Source organism: Chelmon rostratus, chromosome 3 (assembly GCF_017976325.1).
Source record: "Chelmon rostratus isolate fCheRos1 chromosome 3, fCheRos1.pri, whole genome shotgun sequence".
Lineage (NCBI taxonomy): Eukaryota > Metazoa > Chordata > Actinopteri > Chaetodontiformes > Chaetodontidae > Chelmon > Chelmon rostratus.
Genome location: NC_055660.1, coordinates 8,751,434 through 8,762,962, shown reverse-complemented (window position 1 = coordinate 8,762,962; position 11,529 = coordinate 8,751,434).

Here is an 11,529-nt window from a genome sequence, read left to right as displayed (position 1 = left end):
ATTTACGTTGTGGTGACAAACATAATCGCTGCTGCAAATAAAGTGCTACGTTTATCTGCTGCATCGAAGTCTGCCAGGATTCATTTAATGCACTCACTTCCCAGTTGTGCAAATTGTTTCACAATATCAGAGTGTTCTTAGGAAGACAGGGGAAAGAGCAGAATCAGTGTGCGTTTGAGTCAGTGATAAGCAAATATATGACAGCAAGAAAAAACAAGTGGCTGTGCCTCTTGGTGTTGAGGGAAGATATGAAATAGTGTGAAAAAAAGGGACTTTACTCTTTTACATACTAAAATAGACATGGTGGGAGTTGGTGGATAAACATTCAGCTGGATCAAATATTGAAGACCAAACATGAAATGCTTTATAACATTGTTATGAGGGTGGAAATGGTTCACATAGAAATGCTATCAACCCTTTTTTGTTGTTTTTGTGACTTTTATTTGAATAGCTAAAATATCCAGAAGAGCAAGATTACATGAAAATAAGTTTACTTGACTGGGCCTTCATCTGTTGTTCCCGCTGGTTATATTCCCCAGGGTGTTGCTAGATGTCGGCGGGCTGGATAGTGGACAGAGAGGAAAAATGAAGAGGGTGGGGACAGCAGAGAATGACAGAGAGGACGACAAGGCAGCAGAAGGAGGCTGATCAGTATTCAAATGCAAATCAAAAGTCGCAAGTCAAAAGCTGCTAGTACAAAAAAAAAATTGCATATCGAGCTCAGAAGATGAACCATACATAATTTATTCTTACACAGAAATTAATGCATGCTTGAGGTAAGAGTGCGACTTTTGAAGAACCTCTTGCAAATGAAAATTTAAAATAGAAATAACCAATTAAACACCCAGTCCCTCTATCTACTGTAGTACACACAGGAGCAGTGGTGGAAGAAGCAGATTTTTTCAAGTAAAAAGTACCAATAATGAAAAAAACCTAATTAAGTGAAAGTGCTAAGTATTATCTGCCAAATATACAATACCTTAAATATCAAAAGTATAAGTGGGCTCTTTGTTCAGCAATACTAAGCTGATATATGACATTTGGACTGTTAGTCCTGAGGCATCAATGTGTCTCGACCAACTACCAAGTAGGGGTTTCTCAGTATGGTCGATTAGGCGACACTCTGCTGCTCAGTTAAGCTACTTTTTGGGTCTAGCTGATGACAGCTGCAACACAGCAGCGGTGAATGCTCTACTACCAAATCTTTTTGTTGTGCACCTATCCAACTTTCACTTGATACAACAGATACGCAAACACATCCTGCCACATCAAACACTGAACTGGACGGACGGGCAGAGTTCACTAACCAGACTTTATGTTCAGGCCACTTTGTTTGGAGATGACACCATCGGCCGCACCCAGAAAAGACATGAAATAAGATAAACCTCAAGGCTAACATCAGCTTTTTTTTCTTAAGCATTTATTAATTAGGTTTATACCAGTAATCATAAAACGTGGGATATGTAAATCTGACCTCGAGGAGGGGAACAGCTAAAAGGAATGAATTACACCTGCTGTGAAGCCAGCACAATGAGATCTCTCTGGCGATTTCCTCCTTTATGTCATTGTGCTAAAATCTAATGCAAGGTGCCTCCATGGAGACAAGCCACAGATTGCTTGAGATTTTTTTCCTATTCAGTAAGTTGTGAGTCATACTTTAAAGCTTATGTAGTGAGGTAGAGCACCTGCCATTGTGAGGTAGAGCTTTTGAATGCACCTCCAGACTCCAGTCCTCAGTAGCCACTCCCTTAATTACAGCCAGCCTATATTAGGGCTGAGTGAGCACATGCTCCTTCTTTTTGGCTGCTGGTTCCTGTGAGTGGTGGCTCCTGTTTGCTGCACTGGTAGGTATGGGAGCCTTTTCAGTTTAGTTGTCACGTTTTATTTCTTCCCTGCACTCTTATTTAAAACCCCCTTTTTTTTCCTCTTAGTAAGGCTGAAGGTAGTAGTGGTGTCTGAGCCCTCTCCCTGCTGTAGTGGTCTGGTACTATAGGTGGTAAGTAGGGTTGTGTTTTTTAGACTTTCAAAAGCAGTGTTGTGAACCAGTATTAATCTCATTTCCGCTTTATTATATGTTCATGTTACTTACTGCTGTTTTGCCCTTTTAGCATCCTTGTGTTTAGCCCTTTTAGAGTCCTTGTGTTTTGCCCCTTTTAGAGTTCTTGTGTTTTGCCCTTTTAGAGTTCTTTTGTTTTGTCCTTTTTAGAGCCTTTGTGTTTGGCCCTTGTTTTGTTTGTTTGGTTGTTTGGTTTCCTGTTTTGCTTTCTTGTATTTTGTTCTAAGTTTTGTTCTCATTCTGATTTGCTTTTACATTCTGTTGAGTTATTTCTTTGAATATATTAAAACATCTGGGTTGCTGTATTTGTTAATTTTGTTATTAGTGTTTTTTCTTTTAGTGAGGTGGAGCACCATTTTGTTGGGGAGGCTAGGTACCCCGGGTAAGGGTCCTACACATTGCATGTAAGTAAAGGCACCGGGACACGATTGTTGAGATTGCTGTGAGGTTTGCTGTGTTTCACTGAGGTGAATAGTGGTGGCACCTTTAGGCACCCCTGCATAGTCTGCCTCCCCACTGATGGCCTCTGCTCACTCTTACCCTTAGGTTATGTTGGGCTGAGTTTTTTTGGTATTTTATCTCTGGTTTTTAGATCGTATTTGTTAAGGCCTTTTTTAGATAATATTGCAATAAAGAAATGTTTATAGTCCCTTCCAGTGTTTATTTAGTTTTATTTTAACTAGTTAATTTTTCCCTTTTCCTTTGCAGCTTACATCTCTGTCCTGTTTCAGAACAAATCTGTGTGCTTTACTAATCTCCCAACTGTTAATATTCTTGAGGTATTTCCTGGGGTGCAATTCCCCAGGTGGCGTTGTCGGTTCTCCCCCCTCACACTACTTGGTGACCTTTCTCCCCACGCTCCGCCACACTTACCTTGTCACTTGCAAAGTACAGTTATTACTGTAGTTACTGTGCTGAGGTCAATTTTCCTCTCATTTGTTTCTCTGCCACTGCGTCATACATCACTGTACGCTACTCTGACAGTCTGCAGCAAAATCATATTCAGTTGACTTTAGACCATTGGTTCAAAGTAAAATATGAAATGGAATATAAACATATTTTGAAAAATCTTTTCTATAACATATATATTTGAACAATAAACAGCAAAGTGGCAAATCCTCTTCCCTCCCGTTTCCCACTACTTTTGTCTCCTGTTACCAGGGTTGAGCAACTTACTTGAAAACTGCAATCAATTACTCTTTACACAAAAACAGTTATATTACATGTTATTCAGCAGTAAAAGTAATGTCTTACATTAATTATGTTTTAGTTTCCTTACCCAGCCCAGCTCCGTCATGAAATTATACACCTGGCAAATGTACTTCGAGCTAACTGCTCTAGTTAGTGGAGAGGAAAACTTAGATAGTTTTGGGGTAGGGCATGAATTTCTTGTTGTAGATGCTTTTTTATGGATCAGACATCTGCGGCTAAGGTCGTGGCTTGGCGTGTGACGGCACCGTCAATGAGGGCTGGGAGGTTGCGAGTAGGGAAACCAGAGATTTTAGAGCCATTAGGTGTGATTTGGAGGAGTTTCTTCCTCTTGGTGACAGTGAGCATGAAGTACTGTAGCACGGATGCCATAGAGTCCCCCATCCTCCATCTTTCGTTTGGCTTCATATGCAAACTGGTGGGGTCCAGCTGTGGCCTTTGATTTGATGCAGAGTTTTCTTGGGACCTGAGAAGATCTCACTGCCCAGCAGGTCCTCGTTGGCGAAGCAGTCCAGATTAAAACCAACACACAGTTTTGCAGTCATTGTGGGGACACTTCATTCACATCTCCATCAAAAGTAAAGTTGAGACACAGGGTCTTCACATCCTCAGCTGGTGGAGGTAGATGAAAACTTTTGCATTGTTTCTTGCAGCCAACAACAGAAGTCGGCATGCTGGTACCCTCCATGTCTTCAAATAACAAAGGCAGACTGTTTGAAAGGTTTCAATGACAAGCCAAAGAAGAAAAAGATGGACTATGTGTTTCAGGCTTTTCAGAAGTGTTTTCTGTGGGAGAGTAAGAAAAGAACTACAGTGTATAACACAACAAATGAAAAGGAAAAGCACAAAAAGTATAATATGGCCTCTTTAAAGTGCTGTCAAAACACTTCCATCTTGAATGCCTGCCACAACCACTTTTTCTGCATGAAATGTGCCTCATACGCAAGCACTATATACCACTGTTCATTTAAATACTGCAATCAAAAGGTGTGCTTGCAAATCAAGAGATTCGCTTGCTAATTTCACTCTTGCCAATTTCATGCTCTGTGCTTGGTCCTTGGCCCTCGCATGTACAGCAGATATTCTTGTTTCATAAAATCCTCATAGTCGTCTAGTCGCTCATCTCGCTTCAGGAGGGTTTTGTCCATGAAAATAATAGCGCTCATCATGCTGCTGGTGCCGCACCAAGGTCACACATTTCAAGGTGAGAGGCGCAATGTGCAGGCTGAATCACACATTCATACAAGCAAGAGTGTCCATGGTTGCAGTTAATTTAACGGCACACTATGCAGGATTTTCGTAAAAATCATGAACTCATGAAAAAGTAATTCCTCTCAGCCGTCGCTTATGACCCTCTAGAAGTGTGGCGGTGAATTCATCTGCAGTGATCCTGCTGCCCTGCCTGTATTTTCTTATTTCTTATTTTGCTGGCTTTCTTGACATTTCTGGGTGTCAGCCTTTGGGCAGTGAGGGTGTGGCCCCCAGCCAATAATAGGGTGTGAGGCTGGGACTACATAAAAATGTAAGGTATGTGGGCTGGAGTCCTTACAGCCTTGCAGTTAGCAATAGGCAGAGAGGTTGAGTAAGGAAAGAAGGCAGGAGAATCAACATGCAGGACATACATGTGTATGGACAGGCAGAAACTGTAAGTTTAGTTGGAATTGGTGTTTTTCTCCACCCGTTTTCTTCTATATTGTCATATTTTACTTGATTTGTCAGGAGAGGAATATGTCGGACTGCCTATCGGCGACTTCAGCCTCCTGCTGGGTTCCTCTCAGATTCCAGGTGGATGTGATGTGGAGTGTGTTTCTCCTGTATTCTTGCCCTGGAAGAGAGATGACTTCTGGAATAGTGAGAGTGAAGAGAAGTGAGCGAATCAAATGGAGAGGGGAGAAACATGTATCTATTTTTTAAAGTGGACAGAACTGAGAACAAGACAAGGAAGACAGGCGGTCAATATGAGACGGAGACTGAATCTGTGTTTGAGATAAGTGTGTTATCAGCTTTATCAAGGTGGCACATCTCCTTTTTCCATTTTCTTTGGTCAAAGACTCTCCAAAATGGATCAGCAATGTTTTGAAGGATGAGACACAAGTAAAAGGAAAAACTAGACAAGGAAGCAGGAAAAGGAAAAAGAAAAAGTTCTTCCAATTAATGGTGACAAATGTGATTTTGTATTATGAGTGTTTTATGAAAAGAAAAGTTCCAGACGTCTCAGCATTGATTTAGATGGTGAAGGTCCCATGAAGGATGGAGATTTCTATTATACTTAAGGTTGAAGGGTTCATTTTGACGTTTTGTCTAAAACCATTATATTAGGCTGTAGAAGGAAAGATAGAGCTGATCCATCCATCAAGGGGTGAATGCATTAAATTGGTATGAGCATGCTGCAGAGGCTATAAGACAGACACTAATTCGAGTTTGTTGTTTTGAGCTGTTAAGGGACAATTATCAGTGTCCAGAGGTTTGTGTTTATAACACAATTCCAGGTGGGGAAGTAATTCTATGGAGAACTTATTGAATCATTTGAAGAATAAAGCTGGCATCATTTAACTTTTTAGCTATCAAATCCCTCATATCAGACTGTATCTGGCATTGGCTACACAGAATACTTAACCCTCCTATTGTCTTCGGGTCAATTTTGACCTGTTTTCAAGTGTTTGCATATCATATAGTAGATGGGAAGACAATATGAGGGTTAATTTATTTGTTGGCTGTCAGGTAAAGTTAAAATAACACCATCCTTATCCTTATCTGTCTGCATCTGAAGCTAGTGCAAGACGTGACTAAAAGCACACTTATTGGTTTTCAATTTTCTCACGCAATAAATAAGGACACAAAAACCAAAACAAAGGGGAACCACAGCTACAACAAATAAAATCATATACTGTATATAATCCTAAACAGACTTGGAAAAAATAGCAGAAGGCAATAACAACAATGATTCTTTGACACTGTTTATCAGTCCGTGCGCAACAATAAGTCTGTGCGCAACAATAAATCCCATTAAAAGCTTAAGAGTCATATTATTGTATTATGATATAAAATAAAGAGTCCATCGTGGCAATTCAGAGCACAAATGTAAGTGCACAGACAGCAACAATGCAAATATGTGCTGTGCTTTCAGGCTGTCAGTCGTTCTGGTAACAGAGGTTGCCATAATAGCTCAAGATAATGTGACAGTTATCACCTGAATCTGCAGCTTCCCTCGGCTTTATGGAGCTTTACAGTGACTTTAAGCTCATCCTTTAGCTTAGAAAGTGAATAGTGGACTATATTGGACAGATATTTTTCAGTGAAAAGCTCAAAATGAATGGGCAATAATCTGGATCTAAATTCGGACTGTGCTCCACAATGCTGACTGCATCAAAACACAACGTCTCTTCAGTAACTGGGGAATATTTGGCCCTTGAATCAACAAGAGTCACGCTGAATTCATCTCTGGTCACTCCAGTTCATTGCTCTCATTTAAGAGCAAATCTTACATAACTTATACCAAGGAGGTGATTTGAAATACCAATGTGCAAGATGTCAGGTGATCTATTGGCAGAATATGGCAGAATTGGAATATAATATGTATAAGTATGTTTGTATAATCACCTGAAAATAAGAATCGTTGTGTTTCTGTTTCCTGTTGTTTTCCTTGCGGCTATGTGGGGGGCTGTTTCTCAGGAGGTGGAGCCTCCTCTGATCAGATGGTCGATCCCTGGCCTTAGTCTACATGTTGAAGTACAGGCTGAACTACCAATTGCTCCCCCGATGTCTGCACTAAATCCTACACACTGTTCCTTTTTATTCTAAAAATCTTTTTTAATTTCTAAAATCATGATGTTGACCGAGGCCCAGGATTAATTATCAGTTCATAAGCTACAGTTTCTTTTAAAGGTTTCACTATTTCCCTTTAAAAGTCTTTTTGGTTTTTAATATGGTCTGAAAATAGTGCTGTAAACATCCCCTTAGTACCTACGTATTTTCATTTAATTTATGCCCCCTGCATCTTATTTTAAGAGCAAACTTTCAAGATTAGTTGGCTGGAAAAATAAATTATTGATTTTCAAATTCTTCATGAAAGAAAATTTTGCAGTTTTGCCTCTTTCTTGAACCTTTTGTTAGTTGTAGTTTGATTAAGGTTTATTTCACATTTTACGTTACATTACATATTACATATTTATCCTAAATCTATGATCTACCTTCAGGCCATCCCTGTTCATAAAAGCTTGAAGGAGGAGGAGTCCATCAGACAAGCAATCGTTTACAGGATGGACCAAAATACAATATCGAAAATCAGGATGAGATGCTATATATAGATTGTAAACGTATAAAGGATATGGATCCAGACAGATAGGATGTGAGCTACACAACATGCTCTCAACGACTGTGGGGACCTGGAGGCAGAACTCAAGCACATCATTCACTCAGAGGAGACGAACAGACGAGAAGTGGAGACTTAGAAAAGTCAGACTTAGAAAAGGGACTCATGAAAAAGACATTATTGCTCTATTCATCGGCCAGGCCGTACAAAACAAGTCATTACATACAGTCCAGGAGAAGAGACTCTGTGTGCTTCATCCAGCCCCCCGGCTGTTGGTGATTGAAAACAGCATAATCAGAACATTGATTGTTTTTCCTTCATACTTTTATAATGATGTAGATATTCACCTTGTGCTGTCATTTTGGTGTCAAAGTTGGAAGGGCCGCAGAAACACGGGGATGCTCTGCGGCTTTGCGTGTCTGGTGTGTTGTCAGTTTCTCGACACCCAGCTGTTAACGTTTTATCCTCAAGATACGTTGTGAAAAAGGCCTTCGAGGTTCCCACAGTGCAAATGACAGCTACTCAGTCATGTAGATGACACATACATGTAGCAGGTGGAGTGCACAAAACCGGTACGAGGAAGGTACAAGAGCGGAGAAGCAGAAAAAAACGTGAATTCAAAGACTATTTGCTAAATATGCAAATAACATTTGTGCCTCTGCTCGTGCTTTCATGAAAGTTGTTTATTTGACTGAATTTAGATACTGGTCTGTATGCACAATAGTCAGAATGTCCTTACTAAATAGTTCAATTATCTGACTGCTTGGCTTGTCCACATTCATACTTACCACCACCCACAGGCATATCTTGTTTGCGGCCCCTCTGTGCTACACAGGAATGTGAAATCAAATGCAGTCACAGAGTGCAAAACAAGTGTTACGGGAGATGCTGCTCGGAAATTTAGGCAGGTATAAAGTTGGTTGCAGGTAGATTAAATAGACAAAATGAAATGAAGTAGTAATGAAGAAAAACAGAGGTGTCTGTATAGCAAACTGAGCGCTGATCAAAAAAATGCCCACAGGCAAACAGGCAAACAGGGAAGGTTCAGAAACTTCCAGGGAGAAAAAGATCATTAATGAACATTTCCTGAATAACTTAAAATCAAGGACTAGATAAATAATGATGAGCTATTGGGAAATAATTGGTTTTGAGACTGCAGGATTTTTTGACAATCCCGCTCTCTGTGCTTTATCACTGAGGAGCTAATTGTGAATTCCCCAGTAAAAACCCTGCAACTACTTGTTAGTCTTGTAGTTTTACCTCAAGAAGACTGTTGTTTAAGTAATTGGTAGTTAATGAGACCAGTTCTGTGTCACTTCACAAATCCAACGTGTATGTTAAATGAGTTACAGGCCTTTCTCACAGAAGACATTCTGACATGTTACAGGAAAAGAGCAGGTGTAAGTGATAGAATGAATGTCTCAGTGTCAGAGCCCTGGTGTTGTGTCTCAGTGTCACGACTTACTGGCACACCTGAACAGGAGCGAGCCATTGATAAAGCTATTATTAACAACTTGTGCATTTCCTACTTTGACAAGTCAAAACATCTGCGGTAAGAAAACAAGACAGAGCAACATTTAAATGAGCTACAATATTCTATGACATATAATTACAGCAAAATGACCAAAAAAGCAGTGAAGCATTGAAATCACCTTATTTGAAACCCTGTCAACACTGTGCGCAGCTACGGCTGATGACATGGTAGCAACAGTTGCCAGGAATCATCGTAACACAAAGTGTTTTCTGGCATGTGAGTTTTCCAGGTGCACAATAATCAGCAACACATACTTCGAGCCAAGTAATGCATTACGAGAGTAGAATCTTTACAGACATGCACAGTGTTCATTTCTAGCTGAAAACACATTACAACATTGCTTGTTGCAATCACTTGGCCAGATTAAAGTGGAGGACTTTTGGTATTGTGGCGACAAAGAAGAGTCCACTTTCTATTAGTGCGCGCCTGTGTCCTGCTCTACGCTTTTTTCTCCACGTCAGCCTCTAATAACACATTACTGTAATTGCCTCAGCAGAACGTATCTCCTGCATGTTTATGAAACTACATAATGTTCCACCAGCTACAACCAAGACAAGCAAGTTCTATGTTTACAGCAATGCTTAATAACGTATGACTCATGATGATTAAATGCATGAATTAATACGCAATATATCATGAAATCCTCTTAACGAATGATCACTATGACTTTATGTGATTTGTTAAACATGAAAATAAAAATGAATTGTGTCTTGTTCATGTCCACATTCTCAGCCAGCCTTCGAAAATGAAGATGTGGCTGAAATGCAGCAACATTTTACCATTTAGAGACAGAAAAGTTGTCCTTCGCCCACATTGGGCTCGTTTTATGTAACTGTGACTTCAGTCAGAAACAGACAGGAAGATTATTATGTGAGCCAGACCGCTCATATAACAGCATGGATTGGAGGTAGAATGTGAAAGGCAACATGAGTTTAATGTCAGAGTACTTTGTGATGAAAGGAACAGAAGATAAAATGAGAAAGCACACACAGCATCCCTGATGGGGCTCAGATAATCTGCCTCATCGGGAGTGTGTGGGTGCGGTTTGATCAGATGTGATTAACTGTTAATTAACAGACCAAGCAACCCTGCAGCTATGCTCACTCTGATTCAAATGTTGCTGAATCCTGATGCATGGAGGTACATGGACTGCCCACTTTCTAATGTTAAAAAACCCCAAACTGTTCTAACTTTATCAGAAATCAGTGTCTTCCTGCAGCCAGATCTCTTGGCATATGAGATATGCTGAAACTTTACATTTCTCCACTTCTTCTCTTATAGGCATTTCTTTGTCAGGCAGACACGCAAGAGTGAAATAACAATGACAAAACAAGAGCTGACGACCTAAACCCAGCGCCCTCTTTCAATGGTTGAGCTATTGAAACCTAGCATAATGGAGAAAACACTTGAGCCAGAATAATAGATCATAGAACATTTCGCAAGAAAGTTTCATGTTAGTCAAACACAATAAGTCTCACTGTCTGGGTCAAAAAATGTAAACATTAGAATCAATGAACCCTTCACCTTTCGCACTTCACTGAAAGTGGCAGCTCTTTTCAATACCACAGTCAAAGAATAAGCTTTAGAAGAACAACAATGAGTATTAACACTGGAAATCATAAAAGCTTCATCAGTATTATATAAGACCTGGGCGACACTGGGATGGTGCAAAGGTAAAAGCCTGAACAAACACTGGAGGTTGTGTTTGGCTGAATGCCACATTAAACTGCCAGTGTTCACAAATGGGAAGTTAGTGAGGGATCATCACTGCGGGAATAAGGAGAGTGAGAGTGAGCAGAGGAAAATGCCCTAAGGCTTGACTGCAGAAAGTGTGTAAAATTAGTATGCAACTGCAAGTAATTTTTGTAAAATTGCTTTCACCACTTATAAAGCCTGGCTGTGGCATTTTCATAATGGGCAAATGTACTGCAGGTCAGTGCCTGCAAATGAAAGCTGACTCATCCCAAGAGTGCGTTCGGCGTCTGTCCCATCACCCCTCCTTAAACATGCAACTCCTACAACAGTGATTTTTTTTTTTGTAAACGTGCTGTGTCGTCGCTGCTGGTCAGGATGACCTTTGTCGGCTAACGAGCTCTCAGATCACCCGTCACCTTGGTGACAGAGCGGTGTGGTGAAGGGAAGCAGATTTTTAGGTTGTAAGAGCTGTTCAGTGAAGGTTTGGGGTCTTTTGTGGAAGAACATCTAAGTGGTGCATGCAGGGCGATTCGAGGGTACGGTGCAGCGGTATGCCATCCGCCCTCTTTAAGAAAACGGACAAACAGATCACTTTTTTAGTTGCTACTACCACTGCTTAATTTACAAAATATGCACAAAATTTGTCATAAAAACAAAAAAAAATTTTAAGAGAAAACCAAACATTTTGACAGTTGATAACTTTTTCTCCAGCTGCGTGTCACC